Below are 16,705 nucleotides of genomic sequence, written 5' to 3'. Positions count from 1 at the left end.
CACGGAGTCTTTTCTCCCAAGCATGCAGATTTTAAACCGCTTTTCTACTGAGGACTCCTTTGGTGATCTGTGGAAACCTATGCACCATTCTTGGAATAAGTCTTTTAATGCGTAGAATAAAACATTTAAAATTACAAAGGAAGTCAGTTGCTTTCAAATCCTGTTGCCTTTGTGCCTTTTCCCATAGTTTGGTAGCAGCAGAGAGAATGAGGTAGCACCTGAGCTGGGCAGCTGAATATACGGCAACCAACCCCCCATGCCCCGACTCAAGACGATACTAGAGTTGGGGTGGTAAAAAAAAAAAAAAAGAAAGAAAGAAAGAAATACTGGGTTTCTGCCAGTCTCAGAGACAATGAATCGACAGGGCATCATTATTCTTTACCATCCAAACTGAAAAAAAAAGTAGTGGTTCCTGGGAGCCGAGTTCCCAGGGGAAGGGACCACGCGCCCTCTCGTGGCCACCACGGGAACCGCATAGCACCGGCCACGGAGGGTACCCAATGCGAAGACCGCCAAATAAAATGCACTGGAAGCTGGGAGAGGCTCAAGACCCTGAAATTAGAAGTCGTGAGCGCTACAAACTGAGCGAGCTAGATGACGCGAAGTAGATGCGCTTCTTTTCCCTCTAGCAGCTTGGAATCGTTGCCCAAATGTAAAATATCTGAGCCGAGACCGAAGACAACCTCGGCGTGTATGTTTATTAGGAAATAGGTCTGTAGAGAGTTTAATAGATTTCCTCAGGCCGGCAGCTGATTCGCACTAAGTCACAACCCAGGCCTTTGAACTTCCTACTTCTACTTCCTACTTCCTACCCAGCTCGAGGAGGGACCTGGGTAATGGATAGAAAGTGCTGCGCGGGGATACGGTCGGGCTGAGGGAGCAACTCCGCCCTCCGCTGGGCGGTTTAGAACCGCCACTCTCGGTGCTAGTTTGCGCCCAGACGGAACCCCAGACTTCGGTGGAAAGAACGTCCGGGATGATTCACCCCACGGGGTCTCCACGGGACTCACCACGGACCCTCACCTCCTTATTCCTGTTACTGGAATTTTCCAACTTTCCACAACCGTCGTGGGCACTTTTCTCCAAGTTCTTTAGGCACAAGTGTAGGTTTCCGTGACGCCAAGTGCACTTTCTGTGCCCCCGCCCTGCTTGTTCGCCTCTTCTTTGTCCGTGGTTGGGGAAATACGACAGAAAGGAACACGCATATTGATAAAGAGAATATTATTAGCTACTTTATAAAGAAAAAATATCTGAGTACACGCTTGCGGATAGCCTGAAAATGGCTACCAAGCTATAGCGAATTTCAGCTCTACTGACGTGGAATTAAAGCTACAGCTGTCTTCGTCCTACTCTTAGAACACATTGAGCATCACTGAGTTTACTCCAGTCTTAATATTAAGCCCCCACGGACGCCCTGTTCTTCAGAATTCTTTATCAGCCTCTCCTACGGTTGCCTCAGGCAGTGCACCTACGAGGAATACAAACGGTCGGTCACTTTCGTCTACATTCCTCGGCAGGGCACGGGGGCGAGGAGGAGGGATGCGCGGCCGGCTCCGGGCCGGGGCAGGACCGGGTCCCCCCGGGGGGACGGTTTGTAGCGTTTCCTTCTTTCCTGCTGTGAGCAGGGATTGTGGGCCTCCCACCTGCACCGAGGCCTGCACTCGGGGGTCGCTAGGGCCAAAGGGTGACATCTCACGGCGCTGCGGTCTTCAAACCAAGCACTTACAAGCGGACTATGTATCTTTCGGAATCGAGAGCACCAACCGCACGCAGTTGCGGTCCGAGCGGTGGCCGGCAGAGAGAAGGCCAGGGGCAGGTGATCGAAATGGAGGAACATCGGCATTTTCAGTTTTCTGTTGGCCTTTTTCTTTAGCGGCCAGAGTGTTCGCGCGCTCTCCCGGGCAGGTCGCCGGGCTGCCCCGCGCCCGCTCCGTCTCTTCTTCGGCTTTTCCAGTTCAACCCCCTCCGCCCCAGCCGCGGACGGAGGCCGCGTGGCGGTCCCGGGCGGCCAGCTCAGTCGGACCCTAGTGCGGAGTGAGTGGCTCCTAGGTGCCCGGCTCTGCCCTGGGGCACGGCGTGCATCGCGAGCCCAGGCCAGGTCCTGCCGCGTTGAGTCCCCATCTTAGCGGCGTCGCGGGCGGGCAGCGAGGTGGGGGCAAAGGGGTAATGTAGTGTCCCCACGCGCGTCCGCCTGGTGTCGCGGGGACTCACTGTGAGCGCCCCGAGTAGTTCTGAGCTAACAATTGGAAGCTGGATGACTTGGGCCTGAGAGGCTGCGGGCGACACCTGGAGGCAGGCGGCTGTTGAGGAGGCGAGGAGCCGGCGGGGACGCCGTGGATCTGGCGTTGGGCTCTCCGAGTTCCCCCCGTGAATCTGGGCCGGTATCGGTGTTCAGACGTGCCCAGCGACACGACTGTTGGCCTCAGTATCTCCCACGCCTCCAGTTTCCCGAGTAGGGGAATGTGAAGACATATCCAACCAGAGGTTGAGAAGCAATTTCTGGGATCAGGAAATGAGTTTAGGAAGTGGAGTTTCCGTGTCTCTGTGGCGCAATCGGTTAGCGCGTTCGGCTGTTAACCGAAAGGTTGGTGGTTCGAGCCCACCCAGGGACGGTCTCTTTTACTAGCTACTTGCAACTTTAGGTTACCTGTTAGTGACCTTATTTACCCTGAGAGTCGTCTGGACTTCTGTCCACTTTAAATCAGGCTCCAGAGCATGCTGCCCGAAGACTCTAGTCCCATGAAATTGCCTAAAAGAAGAAATTTTTCAGCAAAGGCATTTTTTTCAATAGCTCACGTGTAGGCCTTACCCCTGAGCCACTGCCGAGTCCTTTCCCAAACTGGGTTTTTACAACTGCACATCCTGGAAACTTGAAAATTCCCAGAACTGGGAACAACAAAACTGCTTGCCATGAAGCCTCAAGTTCTGAATGGAAATTTTGATTCCTTCACCATGGCTTTGAACAAATTATGGAATTTTCTGTGCCTCAATTTCTTTGTCTATAAGAGGGGACACATAGGAGGACTTTCCTTATGGGTTAATTTAAATGTTATAGAGATATACACATGAACCATTTGACCACTGAATAAATGTTTATTAAACATTAGCTGCTGTAACTCTTTTCAGTGGCACTTCCTCACCATTTTCCTTATTGGCCTCGTTCTTTGAAACAACTGCATATCTTTTCATGGTATGGATGGGCTAGTGTAGATGTAAACATTCCCTAATTGCTGGACAGGACATTGGTTCTAATGTTTATTCTTATAAAAACTTCTTCAGAGAACACCGTTATGCAAATATCACTGTTCAGAGAACATCACTTATGCATGGATTTCCCTAAAAGAGATTCCTGGAGGTGGACTTTCCGGATCAAAGTATTTGCCATTTCTCATGTTGCTACTTCTTGACAGATTGCCTTCCACAGAAGTTGTACCTAGTTATATTCCCACCTTCTAAGAGAACACTCTTTTCTTGGCAACCCCATCTGACATTTGATAGCAGCACAAATCCATCACTTTGGCTTGGGGAATGTTACTGCTTGTTGGTCTCACACATCCCTAAGTCTGGTAGGTGAGGGGCTAGTGCTGCGACAGTCTCTTTTGTTTTCTTGCCACCTGGGGATCCTGGGGAAGTGGTTCACAAGGTTGGATTCACAGGACTGTAGAGGAGCGGTTCCCAGTGTTCCTGTGACAGGAAGCCCAGGCTTATGCTGCTGAAGAGGAACCAAGAACTCATGCTTCAGAGAGGGATCTTCATGGTTGGTCCTGAGCCAAATACAAATTGGAAAGGGGACATGTTTGAAATGTTCATCAGACTAAGACTTTAGATAATGGATCTATTTATTTATTTATTTATTTATTTATTTATTTATTTATTTATTTATTTTTGAGAGAGAGACAGAGCAGGGGAGAGGCAGAGAGAGACTCCCAAGAGGCTCTGCACTGTCAGTGCACTGTCAGTACAGAGCCCGATGCCGGGCTTGAACTCACAAACACTGAGATTATGACCTGAACCAAAACCAAGAGCAGACACTTAACCGACTGAGCCACCCAGGCACCCCTAGATAATGGATCTTTAAAATTTTCTCTTGTGGCAGCAAGAGGAGACACTGCATTCTCAGGACTTTATTTGGGGGAATTTAATAATGGTGGCCATTCTATTGATCTTGTGGAATTGTTCTGTCTTTGCTGGTATGTGACACTTGTTTTAAAACCTCGTTTGGTGAGCTGAGGTGAATAGCTAAAGGGAACTTCTCAGAGGAAACAGAAACAGGGAACACATTCTCAAATAGATTTATAAAGTTTTATTGTGATCCTTTCCGAGGTTTTGCATGGTGTCCTAGCTCAGGCTGCTATAACAAAATACCAATAGATATGGTGACTTAAACCACAGACATGTGTTTCTCACAGTTCTGGAGGCTGAAAAGTCAAAAATTAAAGTGGTAGCAGATTCAGTTCTTGGTGAGGTCCCTCTTTGAGGCTTACGGATGGCCACCGTCTCAGTGTATTTCAGAGGGCAGAGAGAGGAGGGTCTGGAGACTTCCTGTTTGTATAAGGCTACTAATCCCATCATGGGGCACCACCCTCATGACCTCATCTAAACCTAATTACCTCCTGAGGGTTTCACCTCCTAATACCATCACATTGGGGGTTAGGGCTTGAACATACGGATTTGGGAAGGACAGAAACATTAAATCCGTAACAGGTGGGAACATAAAGAGGCATCTCCTGAGTGTCTAATATGCCCTTTATAGTGAGTGATCAGATTGCAGACTTGATTTTTTATTTTTATTTTTTAATTTTTTAACGTTTATTTATTTTTGAGACAGAGAGAGACAGAGCATGAATGGGGGAGGGGCAGAGAGAGAGGGAGACACAGAATCGGAAGCAGGCCCCAGGCTCTGAGCCATCAGCCCAGAGCCCGACGCGGGGCTCGAACTCACGGACCGCGAGATCTTGACCTGAGCTGAAGTCGGATGCTTAACCGACTGAGCCACCCAGGCGCCCCCAGATTGCAGACTTGAGAACAGTCACGTGCAGTTGGGAGCAGAACTTGTCTTTTATCTTTTCCTCCTAGAGGAATTGTGTGTGTGTGTGCGTGACAACAGAAAATCAAGGGATTATAGAAAGATACATTAAAAAATTCTCATCACCTCTACTAGCTCCCCCCCCGCAGTTCCCAAAGGCTAAACATGTACTAACTTGATTGTTTTTAATAAACAATTTTATTTTTCCATAAAGTCAACAAGCATGGCTTTATTACTTTTATAACAAAGGAACCATCTGCTTTATAAGTATACATTAAAACCCTCAGATGAACCAGGCTATCTTCACATGCTGTAGAGAAGTTGCTTGAGAACCAAACTCTTTGAGACATTGTATGTCTGAAAAGGTCTATTATATCCATATCCTATATTATATCTGCTAATTGATATTTTGCTAAATAGAGAATTTTAGGTTGAACTTATTTGTCCTCAGAGTTTTGAAAGCATTGCTTCATTGTTGTTTTATATTTGCTAGAGTTGCTATTGAGAAAGAAAAAATGTCTCTTCACTGCTGTCCGCTTAGAGCTGGCCTGACTGAAAACACCTGGGCTGTGATGTTCACCTGTTAAAACGAAAAAATTTCACAGAGCACCAACATCAGACAAAATCACTCTGTAATCATGATGAGGCAAAGAGGGAAAAAAAAGAACTACTTCATGATTGTTCGAAGGCAGAAGAAGTGTAAAGTATCCCCCAAACTGAGAAGGCACTTTGAGAAGGAAAAACAAATCAGACAACAGTTTTGGGTAACATTAACACCTCCTGGTGCCATGTGTGCACCAGGAAGTGAAAACTGTTATCCGAGTTTGAACCTTTCTAAGTTTATTTATTTATTTATTTGGAGAGAGAGAGACGGTGTGTGGGGGGGTCGGGGGTGAGGGGGTGTGCAGAGAGAATCCCAAGCAGGCGCCACACTGCCAGTGCAGAGCCCAATGTGGGGTTCTCACAAACTGGGAGATCATGACCTGAGCCGCTTAACCAACCAGCCAACCAGGTACCCCTCTGAGTTTGAAACTTAATAGACCTGCTAGAGGCCATAATAGAACACTTGGTCCCCTTGTCTCCCCTGTGATCACAAGACATGGACAGTAATGTTTGGGGGCGTGTGGAGAACATAAAACTAGAAAGATCACCAAGCAACACAGTCAAAGTGGCGGCCAAAAATGGAGTCAGTATGGCCAGCATTCCTACAATGATCATCTCTGAGCATGAGCAGAACACAGTCCAAACCACAAAAAATGACCAAACTTCCCCTCCTTTTCCCAACCAAGTAATTGTTGCTTCTTTACCAATTTCATATTTAGCCCTGTTCTTCTCCTTCTACTTTTTGAATATAAATTATTAAGATTTCCAAAGGTAGAATTGTCCCATAGTTCCCCACTGTGTCTGCTGTCTCCTTCGTTGCAATGAGCCAAGAAACCCAACTTTGATTACAGGTTTGTTCATGATGGTTATAGACTGGAGGGTATCAACACTGTAGAGAAGGCAGATGCCATTCCGATTCTTGACGATTTACATTAAACTGTTCTCCCACCTCCCTTCCCAAAAGCTTACAGGATCTCCTCTTTGTCTCTACTGTTTTTTTTAAATATAATTTATTGTCAAATTCCTTTCTATACAACACCCAGTGCTCATCCCAACAAGTGCCCTCCTCAATGCCCATCACCCACTTTGCCCTCTCCCCCACCCCCCACCAACCCTCAGTTTGTTCTCAGTATTTAAGAGTCTCTTATGGTTTGCCTCCCTCCCTTGTCCCTACTGTTTTGAAACTTGATGATCTATTTTTATCCATGATACTGAGTACTTAATGGGCCCTTTCGTTTATATTAATATTTATATAAATTTATATTTCTTCTGTATCACTCCAGAGATGTTGATGTATATACAAGTAAAAGTGTGTATCTCTTGCAACCACCATTATCCTTTTGATATAAATGATTGCAGATGATAAGATGGTTCCTCACTGTGGAATCTTTGCTTGATTTATGTCTCAGTGAATTTAAGTTAGCTTTTACTGAACAAACTATCCCAAACTTACTGACTCAGAATAATGATAATTTATTATTTTTTTAGTGCTTCTGTGAGTTAGAAGTTTTTTCTGGCCTAAGCCGACTCATTTGGGGCTGGGCGGTGTAGGATGGCTCAAGCAATGTCTGAGGTACAGCTGAATTGACTAGAAGAGCTGGGATGGACCTTTTTCTCCATGCAATCTCTCCAGCACACTGACCTGGGGGTCTTCAGACTGTGGTCTCAGGATTCCCAGTGCAGCAAAAAGAGGCTAACCCCCACTCTGCAAACATTTTTCAAGCCTGTTCTTGCATCAGGTTTGCTAAGGTGCCAGCACTGGCCAAAGCAAGTCACGGAGCCAATCCCACATTCAGATGGTGGACAAATAAGCTCATAAGCTCCACCCCCTGATGGGAGGAGTTGCAAAATGTTAGGACCATTTCTTTCCAATCACACCAGATTGTAATATCAGGAACTTCCTCATTCTTTTTGACAGCTTGCCCAACCATATTTAATTGTCTAGCTGTACTGTCCTATTTTTAGTTACCCCCCCCAAACTGATGGGCATTTAGAGAGGTTTCCAGTGTTGTGCTTAATGAAAAATGCTCCCAGGGCCTTTGGAAGGCAGCGGGGGTGGGGGGGGGGGGGGCGGCTCAGCATGGGGCGGGGTTCGGGAGTTGGGGAATTCCCCCCCCCCCCCCCCCCCCCCCGGGATTTGATGAGTGAACTCCAGGTGCCTGGGGGTGGACCCCAGGAGATGGTGGGGGCAGCTGGGGAGGGCGGGAGGCCCCCAAGTGCAGGCCCACTGGGCAGCCTTGTATATATTTAATTTCACACGTGTGTAGGCATGTCTGTGGAATAAATTTCTAAATGTGGAGTTTAAAAGTAAAAAAAAGAAAAAGTTTGTTTAAATATTTGAAAGATGTTGTTTTAAAAGCACCCTTTAGAACTTGCACCAATTTACCTTTTCGTTAATATTTTTTAACCTCTCCAACAAATTAAACTTTTAAAAATTTTATCATTCCCTATAGGTAAAAAAATGTTATTTCAGTGTAGTTTTAAATTGTATTACTTTAATTAATAACAGCATTGAACGTTGAATATCTTTCCTTATCATTGCATTTTCCTTTTTATTTTCATTATTTTTAATTTTTAAAATATTTATTTATTTATTTTGGGAGAGGGAGAGTGCAAATAGGGGATAGGCTAGAGAGAGAAAGAGGAGGGAGAGAATCCCAAGCAGGCTCCACTGCCATCACAGAGGCTGATGCCAGAGGAACTCACCAATCCGGAGACCTTGACCTAAGCCGAAAGCAAGAGTTGGCCGCATAACCAACTGAGTGCCCCAGAAATTTCTTTTTTTATTCTTTATATGTTTGCTATTTTTATTGGGTTGTTGGCCTATTTCGTACTGGTTTTGTAGTTCTGTAAATATTAGGGAAATTGGCTGTTTGTGTATGATGCATGTTCTAAGAATGTAGATGTTGGGTACGGTTTGATGAAGTTGGTGCAGCCACAGAAAAGAAGCAGGTTTGATCCGTGAGTTCGAGCCCCGCGTCAGGCTCTGGGCTGATGGCTCAGAGCCTGGAGCCTGTTTCTGATTCTGTGTCTCCCTCTCTCTCTGCCCCTCCCCCGTTCATGCTCTGTCTCTCTCTGTCCCAAAAATAAATAAACGTTGAAAAAAAAAATTTTTAAAAAAAAAAAAAAAAGAAAAGAAGCAGGTTTGAAAGGAAGAAGTTTATTATATTCACAGTCCCAAAGAGGGGGGTCACCTTGTGTAGAGCAGGGGCCTAACGGGCAGGGTGCTCCATTTAACAGGGGGGAGTAGAGACAGTGAGGAGCTGTGGGCCATAGTCTTTACTGGGTCTCGGGTGGGGTGGAGGGAAAGCAAAGCGAGGGAGGTGTGGAGGGAGTGAGAAGCCTAGGGTGGGGGTGGGGGAGAAGGGAAGAGGCAAAGGAAGTTAGAGTCCAGTGGTTGGGTTTGTTATCAAGGGGTTTCAGCTGTTTTGGGGTGTGAATTCACAATTAGGGCAGTGAGAAGGATGTTAACCACCAAAGTATGAACTTAAAGTGGAGGATTTTTAGCGCAATGTGAGTTGCAAATATTTCTCCAAATTGTTGTGTTTGGACTTATAAAGATTTCATTTGATTTATGTAGTCAAATTCATGGATATTTTCTCTCAGGACTTCTGAATTTATGTCATAGAACAACTTTTTACCACACACACCAAGATAATAAAATAATTGTTCCATGTTTCTACAAGAACTTTTATGTTTCTCTTTATTATTATTTGAATCTTTGATCAATTTGGAATTTACCTTATGTAAAGGACATGATATTCATTGACCATTTTTTTTTTCTAGACACGTACCTAGTTATTCAAAAACTCATTAGAGTTACTGGTTCAAGATCTTCTTTCTAATATACTACATTTCTTTATGTATTTTGGTCTACTTCTGGATTCTTGTCCCATTTATGACTGTCGATTCATACACGATATCTTAACTATTTTAGTTACTGTAATTAATATTTCATAGGATTAGTTCTTCCTTATTGTTCTAAAAAAAAAGAATTTCCCTGAGTTATTTCTGCTTGTTACTTTTCCATTTCCATTTAACCTTTAGAATTATATTGCCCAGTTTGAATTCTAAGAAACACTTTTTGATATTCTTATGTAAACCATAAAATTAAGGAGTGGTGTTATCTTTGTGATGTTGAGTCCCCTACCCGTGAACGTGCTGTATCTTGGTTGACAGGGAAGCAGGCTGCACTGACCCAGTGATTCCTAAACTTGAACATTTATTTACGTAGATCACCTAGAGAGCTAAGTCACAGATTGTTGGGCCAGCCTCTGGTTTCTGATGCTGCGGGTCTGAGGTGGGACTTGATAATTTGCATATCTCACAGGTTTCCAGGTGATGCTGATGTGTGTCCCGGCACCACACTTCTGAGAATAACTGACCTCATGTATCGATCATCCCGGAGATGGTTGGTGGGATACATAAGGGAGACTGAAGCGTATTTACAAACTACAAAAACAAAACAAAACAAACAAAAAACCCACAAAAAAAAAACAAAGAAAACCCAGAACCGTTGAACGATCCTTAGGGAGGGGAGGCGGACGACTTGTATGAGGATTTAAATGTCCTTGTGGTGGTGGAGAAGCCTCTCGATTTGGGCCAAACTTGGCTCCCATTCGCCTTGAACAATTTAAGTCACACCTACCTATTCCAACACTGAAAGGCGATTTGGCAGGAATAAATGTAGCGCACATTCAAGCTTTCCGGGCAAAGTTCTCGGGTGGATCAATAACTACTACACAACCCGCGGGCCCCACCCGCCGCAGGGCGGCACCAGAGGCTCCCCGCGCGCGCGCCCTTAGCCTGCAGCCCCGCCCCAGCCACGCCTCCCCTTCTCGGGGCACTTCCGCGTCCCTCCTCCGCCTCCGCAGGTCCTTTTCCAGGGCGCGCTCCTTTTTTCCCCGCTTCGGGATCTTCTTAAACGAGTTGTATTTTACAGCCCTTTGAGGCTGATGAACGCTTCAAAACCTGGAAAGGAAAAACAGATGCTCCTCAGCACGTAGCGGAAGACCTTTTTAACCAGCTAAGAAGACCTTTCAAAACCTCAACCAAAATTCCCACCAAGCAGAAGAGAACGAGCGTGTTTCCATCCAGTCCGGTCCTGAGGAATCTTCTCTGTGGAGCAGAGTCGCGGCAGGACAAGGGGGGAGCCCCGCGGGTCAGGACTCGGAGCTGCTCCGGCTCCCGTCAGCTTTGCCCCCGCAGAAGCTTCGGCCCCGGGCAGCAGTGGGTCAGGGAACCTGGGTCTCAACGACCGCAATCTCTGATTCAGATTTCTCAATTTGGGGCGAATAGAGGAGATTTCCGAATATTGTTGCCAAAGTTTGAAACAACAGTGGCCGCAATGGCTGTTTAGAAATTCGTAATTATTGGCTGCTGACATAAGATTTTAATAGAAACAACAAAAGATTTTAATAGAAACAACAAAAAGGTCAACGCCCAACGTGGGGCTCGAACCCACGACCCTGAGATTAAGAGTCTCATGCTCTACCGACTGAGCTAGCCGGGCGCTGGCGGACAAAACACTCTTTTAGGAAAGTCATTTCTTTCCAGAGCCAGGCTGCATGGCCCAGGTACAAACTAGTCCTTGTGAATGAGACCTCAAGGTGTAGGATTTTGTGAACACAATAGTAGCCTTTTACCACCGGAAACTCAAAGCTTTGAGAAGATGTTGCGGACTGCGCGGAGCCAAGCAGGCAGCCTCGCAGAAGACGGGGAATCACGAGTCTCGAAACCTACATGTGTCCGCAAATTCTGTGTGGACCTGGTCACTTTGACAGCCGGGTTTCTCCTCCCTGAGGCGAAAGAGCTTGCGGGAACGGGAATGAGAGGCTCAAACACCCGGAGGGACGTGGGGACTTGCGCTCCCGGGACCTTGGGGCTGCTGCCCCTGCTTCCTTCTCCGAATCCCCTCTTTTCCCTAAACCTGGACCACCAGGGCGGTGGGTGGAAGTGGGGCTAAGGGACGCGTCACTGGGTGCACGAATTTATTTTTAAATACTAAAATTTTGTGTGGCTTGAGTAAAAGACCATATCCATTACGTGTAAACGTCCTAGCGAGATTTCAGGTCAGATGGAAGTCAGCCTGAAGCGATTTCACTCCACTCGCCCAACTTTTCATTTTCCAACACCTGGTGGGCGCTGAGTTCCCGAGTCAGAAGCAAAGGGGTCTCACCTCCGCACTCCTGGTGGCAGCTCCAAGGATCCCCAAACTTCCCTGAAGGGCGGCCCCGCCAGAACTGTTAAGTTTGCCTTGAGTGGGCGAGCCACGGAACGAGTTGAACAGAAACAATTCACCCAATTTGTCGAGAGCATTTCTGCGATGCTGCTAGAAACGAAAAGGTTACAAACTCTTTGCAACTCTTAAAAAAGAGTTGAAAAGGTAAGGCCGCCACCAGTATCTGGTATGCCGTGACTCGGATTCGAACCGAGGTTGCTGCGGCCACAACGCAGAGTACTAACCACTATACGATCACGGCGCGCCACCTGCCAGGCGGCGCAGTGCGAACTTATTTTATGCCCTTTGGAACAGCCATACCTACCCTGTGCTGCCATCTTCCTGCTCCAGTTCAAGTGATCTACACCAGTCAAAATACCAAACAAACGTTTCTATTCCATAACCTGGAAGCCGTGACCCTTGAGTCCGGTTCTGAATTCCCAAATCCCGCGCTGCGAGCGCCAGCATCGCCCCTCTGCTTCTCCGCGGTTGCTGCCACGGACCATCCCCAGTCGCCCCCCGCGAGCCACTTCCCTGCCTTCCAAAGAATCAAGCCGCCCCTCCCAGGCGAGCGAGAGGCCGCTCCGGAGGATTTTCCTGGTTACGCCTCCAGATTGTACCCTGGAATTAAGGTTTCTGTCTCCGGAATGGTGGAACCTGAAGAGAAGTGCTGCTATTCGGAGACCCTCCTCTTCGTTTGTTCTTGGCTTCCTTCCCGGTTCCAAGTAAACTGGTGCTGTCTCGGGAGCTGCGGGCTCTTGGGCTGACTTCCTTATTCGTACATTTCAGTAAACCAGAGCGCATCGGAGGATTGAGAAAAACAAATCTGAGAAACCTCTATTTCAGACACTTCCCTAAAGGCCCCCAAAAGATAATTACTGTGAACTGGTGCGACGCCAGCTGCCGAACCCAGCAGACGGGCTTGGCTCTTGGCTGCAGCTACAAAAACCCCGGAGGCTCTGTTTTGCAAGAGAATCCCCCAGAACCAACAGTCTCAGAACTCAAGGGTGGTCAAAAGTCTTTCCTTCTTCTTTGCTTTACTGATTTGAACTACTTAAAAGTTTCGGGGGGGGGGTGGGGCGCGGAAAAATGCGTTGGCCGGGAATCGAACCCGGGTCAACTGCTTGGAAGGCAGCTATGCTCACCACTATACCACCAACGCACACGGAAAGTGGAGCTGGTCGATTTCCCTATGAGGAGTATCTCGTCCAGTTTTTGTTACATAGTTCAGTATCTGAAGATTCATAGTAAAAGATATTCCCAATATAAAGCCAGGGAAGGACTTGGAAGAGAAGTTCTCTAGGATTTCTCCTCTGGTGACATTAAAAATTCTGTGGTGGTTTCTTACTGATTCACAGGTTTTTAAAAGTCAATTCTTGTTTTTTCTATTGTGGTTTGAAGGGGGCGTCTGAAATCCAGTGAAGGAGTTAAGGCTCCCCTGATGGAGTTATCTCCATACACAGGTCGTTACGAATTTCAGAGTATTTTCATAGGGCAAATGCATTAAGATAAAACTCCAAAGGAAAATACGCATTTTAAAGCTTTGAATACATATTGCCAAATTGCTGTGTGGAGCGAGAACACCAATTTCGCTATTCAATGAATACTATCATATTACACCTGTCAACAGGATGTCATTCTTTTCATCTTAACGAAATCGCCAGGTAAAAAGTCTTGTCTTAATTTGCATTTATTCTATTACTATTGAGGTTGATCATTTTTCATACTTACCAATTATTTTTATTAGTTTATTTTTCTATTATTTATATTATATTGATGTTACTGATTTATACCAGTTTGTCACTTGTCTTTTGATATTATTTATAGGATTTTTAGGTGAGCAGAAGTTTCCTGTTGTTATCTAGTCTAATCTATCAGTTTTGTTCTTTATGATTTCTGTCTTTGCTTTTATCTTGGAAAATACTTCTGCCCAATAGCAACATAATTATCCACTAATGTATTTTTCTTAGTTTTTTTATTGCTTCAGTTCTCGAATTTAATTCTTTAATTCATTTAGTATATGGTATGAGGTAGTAATTCTACTTCCAAGGATTTATCCTAAGGAAATATCTAGGCATAAACACAAAGGTGTGTCTACACACCTGTTCATCAAAGTGTTATCTGTAAAGTCAAAATTTTAGGGGCGGGGGAGGGGGAATCCTAAAATTCCAGAAATAGGATAGATTAAATCCTTTGATGAAAACTCACGTTTTGTTTTGTTTTTTTTAATTCTATATACATTGTACACTGCTGGTGGCAGTGTAAATTGGCACGAACTCTCTGGAAGGTATACTGGCAGTATCTATCTATAAGTGCATATACCTTTGAGCCAGCATTTCAATTCCTAGGCATTTATTCCACATACATGCAAAATGACAAATGTACAAGATTATTTATGGTAGCATTGTTTGTAATAGCAAAGGATTAGAAATAACCTAAGTGTCCATCAAAAGGAGGTTGGTTCTGTTAATTGTGGAATATCATCAATATAATGGAATACTATGTGCCATAAGAATGAGGAAACTCTTCATGTCTAATCTGGAACTATTTCTAAAATATATTATTAAGTGAAAAAGACAAAGTGCAGAAAAGCATGTGTAGAGTGCTATCATTTGTGCAAGGTGGGGAGCATATTTAAATATATAGGCAGCTATGTATGTACTTGCATTTCCATAAAATATTTATGTCATTATAATTATGAAACACAACATTGGTTACCTTATTAGATGGCAGAAGTAAAAATCAGGTTTATCAGTTATATCCTTTACATATTTGAATCCTAAACCATGTAAATATATTACCTTTTCAAAAACTAAGTTAAATTGAAAGAAAATATATTTGTAAAGAATATTTCCACTGGCAAGTGTTGGAAATATAATTTTAAAAAGAACTTTATGACTAGTATAATTCCATTTCTGTTTTGAAAGTTTGATGTCAACACTTACTAGGTGGTAGACTTGTGAGCAATTTTTACTATGTATATTTCTTCATTTCCTGTATTTCAGCTTCGGAGGGTTGGGGGAACTGACTAGGAGAAACAATGTTACTTTTTAAAAGGCTTCTGTGGAATATTAAAATGAAAATATTCTTCCCTGACCGGGAATCGAACCCGGGCCGCGGCGGTGAGAGCGCCGAATCCTAACCACTAGACCACCAGGGAGGCTGTCAGCTGCTTTTGATAGAAAGTATAAGGTTCTGTGTATATGTTTCTCCTTGTTCTTTGGCGTATTACTCTAGCCGCTTTCGGTTTTAATATTCCCCCAAATTGGACCTTCCTCAGGTCTAAATTTCTTCTTCGCATTTATTTTTTGAAGTAGAAAACCTGTGAGAGAACTCCGAAGACTGTCTCCCAGAGCTGAGGGATGGATGATCTTTTTTTTTTTTTTATGAAATTTATTGACAAATTGGTTTCCATACAACACCCAGTGCTCATCCCAAAAGGTGCCCTCCCCAATACCCAGCACCCACCCTCCCCTCCCTCCCACCCCCCATCAACCCTCAGTTTGTTCTCAGTTTTTAACAGTCTCTTATGCTTTGGCTCTCTCCCATTCTAACCTCTTTTTTTTTTTTTTCCTTCCCCTCCCCCATGGGTTCCTGTTAAGTTTCTCAGGATCCACATAAGAGTGAAACCATATGGTATCTGTCTTTCTCTGTATGGCTTATTTCACTTAGCATCACACTCTCCAGTTAGGGATGGATGATCTTATACACAGGATCACAGTCCTCTCTTAAGACCAGAGACAAATATCAGGGAAGAGACGCAGAGACACAAAAGAACCTCTCAGCTTCACGTAGTTGCAGAGATTTCCTGAATTGTGATGAGGAGAAAAGTAAAGAGCTCCCGTTGGAATTTTGCCCCAATTGACCAGGAATATAAAGGTTGTCGTGTGATTAACTCCAGAAGATTCTGGTCCTACTGCAGCTTTTTTTCTTCTGTGAACTTAGGCCAAATTCTGTTGGCCAAAACAAATATTACAGACAATTGAGAGCCACTGGACCTACTGGTCCTTGGTGGTCAGCAGGACGTGAACTTAACTCTGGTGGGAGACTAAAAGAAGGGCATGGGTTTGGAGTTAAAAAAAATTTTAATATGAAGAAAGGAGAGCGGGAGTAAGGAGGAAAAAAAGAAAACTGGGGTGCAGCCTCCACTTGAGGGAACCTTTAAAACGATACCCATCAATGTATGCAAATTAACTTTATATGAGAGTGAAAAAAGAAAGCAAATGCAACGAAATGTTGACAATGACTCTAGGTGAGGGGTAAGTGAATGCTCTTTATTTTCTTCTTTCAAGGTTTCTGCGGGTTTGAAATTTTTAAAAATAAGAAGTTGAGAAAAACAAGAATGAGACAAATGAAAGCCTCCCTCAGGCCTTTTTTGGTCAGATGACTACAATGTAATTAACTCTCTGCACGTGAGTTCAAACAAATTTTTAAAAGCAGTCCCCCTCCACGCTAACTCAGAAAATACATTTGATAATGTGAGTAAAAAAGTAAATTCAAATATTGAGTCACCAATGATGTGTCCATATCAGCAGGGCCCGACAGAAAAAAAGGGTGGTAGGACATGGGGTGTTTGTGGGGGTTTTATGTTGTTTGGCTTTGCTTTTAAAGTATCAACATTAAAATATTGTTTAAGAAAAGCAATCGTTCTCTGGTCATCCAATCCCTAACTTCCTGTGGGTTTAAATGCCAGAAATTAGCGAGAAGATTTACTAAATGCTAGATATTGATTTTCACAAAAACCAGTAATCCTGTTGTCACATGCCACCGTGAAGCCTAACAGAACCCACTTCTTTTTACTCCAGCTCTGTTCCCACTGTACAGCAACGTGTGCTCCAAGGGTGAAAAAAAAGTAT

The 16,705-nt window shown here is 44.6% G+C and overlaps 1 long non-coding RNA gene and 5 other non-coding genes across 6 annotated transcripts; 1 reads left to right on the top strand and 5 right to left on the bottom strand.

The window, feature by feature from the left end:
• Positions 1-678: 678 nt before the first annotated feature.
• On the bottom strand, positions 679-2,503 carry LOC122481076. The gene is made up of 2 exons (XR_006296745.1): positions 1,727-2,503; positions 679-1,162 (listed from the first exon to the last, which is right to left on the bottom strand). It is a non-coding gene; the product is annotated as an uncharacterized LOC122481076 (long non-coding RNA).
• A 35-nt stretch (positions 2,504-2,538) lies between these two features.
• Positions 2,539-2,612, top strand: TRNAN-GUU. Its single transcript has one exon. It is a non-coding gene; the product is annotated as a tRNA-Asn (tRNA).
• An 8,456-nt stretch (positions 2,613-11,068) lies between these two features.
• On the bottom strand, positions 11,069-11,141 carry TRNAK-CUU. The gene has a single exon. It is a non-coding gene; the product is annotated as a tRNA-Lys (tRNA).
• Positions 11,142-12,039: 898 nt separating this feature from the next.
• TRNAH-GUG lies at positions 12,040-12,111 on the bottom strand. The gene has a single exon. It is a non-coding gene; the product is annotated as a tRNA-His (tRNA).
• Positions 12,112-12,939: 828 nt separating this feature from the next.
• TRNAG-UCC lies at positions 12,940-13,011 on the bottom strand. Its single transcript has one exon. It is a non-coding gene; the product is annotated as a tRNA-Gly (tRNA).
• Positions 13,012-14,937: 1,926 nt separating this feature from the next.
• Positions 14,938-15,009, bottom strand: TRNAE-CUC. The gene has a single exon. It is a non-coding gene; the product is annotated as a tRNA-Glu (tRNA).
• Positions 15,010-16,705: the final 1,696 nt, after the last annotated feature.

This window comes from Prionailurus bengalensis, chromosome C1 (genome assembly GCF_016509475.1).
Source record: "Prionailurus bengalensis isolate Pbe53 chromosome C1, Fcat_Pben_1.1_paternal_pri, whole genome shotgun sequence".
In the NCBI taxonomy this organism is placed as follows: domain Eukaryota; kingdom Metazoa; phylum Chordata; class Mammalia; order Carnivora; family Felidae; genus Prionailurus; species Prionailurus bengalensis.
This window is presented reverse-complemented; position numbering and strand designations above follow the sequence as displayed.